Genomic DNA, 1,561 nt, shown 5'->3' with positions numbered 1-1,561 from the left:
TCTCTCCATGCTTCAGGCTCTCTGCCTTTATTCCTGATGAAGGGCTTTTGCCCGAAACGTCGATTTTGCTGAAGCTCCTCGATACTGCCTGAACTGCTGTGCTCTTCCAGCACCACTGATCCAGTACCTGACACTGACCTAGCCTTCATAGAGACTGCTCCTCGAATGTGCAGAACCCCTGACACATCTGCCAATTAGGTCTCCCTGATTAGACCAGGTGAACAGCCTCAACCTGGAAAATTATATTCAATGAGGTTCACTCGCTGACTGTGTTCCAAACATCAATTCTGTCCCCAGCTAATTCCTCTTTCTTGCACTATCTCGAGTCATTTTTGAACTAGATCCACTTCCTCGGACTCAGGGCTGTATTCTGCCGCCATGTGTGGGAATGTGGCCAACCTCTTACGTCTCAGAAGAAATTCATCAACTTCTGCAGGTGGTAATGGTGTCAATGCTGCCACATCTGCCTTGTCTATCACACACTCAGAGGATTTTTCCACACTGGGTGAAGGAGGAGAACCCAAAGGTTCGGACAGACTTGCTAAGCATTGTACAGCTTGCGACTTGTCCTCACTTTGAACATATCTGTTACCCATTGGGAGCCATTCCCACCATTTCAACAGCACATTTTGTCACATGAAATAAATGTTCTCACTCACAAGGAGGGGTTTTGTGACCGGCATTGGCCTTCCTGATGCCGTTTCACCCTCCCCACAATGTCTGAGAAGATCAGATTTAAACTGGAGTCTTCTTCGCATGAGCAACTCTGGTGGAGTTGTCACTGCAGTTGTGTGAGCGCTGTTTCTATCATCAAAGAGAAAGTGGGACAGTTTGGTATCCAGTGAAGTTGTCAACTGTTTTCTTTACTTTGCCCTCAATATTTGGACTGTTCTTTCCGCCAGACATATCCCCAAAGAAATGCTTTCAAGTACAGTGGTACTTATGGGTAGAAATTGCAGCATATTTATGGGAATCCTCATTGAAAAACAATGCCAAGTTCATAAGGCCTATATCCAGCTTCAGGGCACCTGCAGTTTTGCAGACAAGTCCTCAATGTGATGTATTGGTGATATTCGTGACTTCAAAAATTGGCTCATCAATTCTTTAAAATCTCCACATCAGCAAAGTGACTCATAATGGATTAGAATAGCGCTGCACATAGGGCACATTGTAGTAGTTTGGTCATTGCTTAGTTTTCCAGGCTCTTGATTTGTGCCTCTACTTTTGCACGGAAGGGCAATGGGACTGATACTGTTGGCCAGTTTCGTCAAATGGCCTACTTCTACTCTGCAGAAGTTCTATTCACTCCTCGGACTCTCTGTTCAACAACACTCCACAGGCCCTACCAAAAGTGCTCTTGCCCTGTTCCTCTTACCAAAATGCAACATTTTGCATGTGTCAAAATTATACTCTTCCGGCCACTCCTCACAAACCACACATCCTACATTCTCATCCAAATCCTTCACATAAATGACAAATGGCATGGACACATCACCAATTCCTATATTCATCACAACTCTCCAGTCTGAAAAACAACACCCAGCAGACACTCCCCGAATAG

General features: G+C 45.0%; 1 gene segment (V, D, J or C); it reads right to left on the bottom strand.

The window, feature by feature from the left end:
* LOC122552336 overlaps positions 1 to 1,561 on the bottom strand; it is a 955,507-nt gene that overhangs the window by 161,648 nt on the left and 792,298 nt on the right.

The sequence above is a fragment of the Chiloscyllium plagiosum genome, chromosome 8 (genome assembly GCF_004010195.1).
Source record: "Chiloscyllium plagiosum isolate BGI_BamShark_2017 chromosome 8, ASM401019v2, whole genome shotgun sequence".
Taxonomy (NCBI): Eukaryota; Metazoa; Chordata; class Chondrichthyes; order Orectolobiformes; family Hemiscylliidae; genus Chiloscyllium; species Chiloscyllium plagiosum.
The sequence above is the reverse complement of the archived record's forward strand: the minus strand, read 5'-3'. Positions and strand labels throughout refer to the sequence as shown.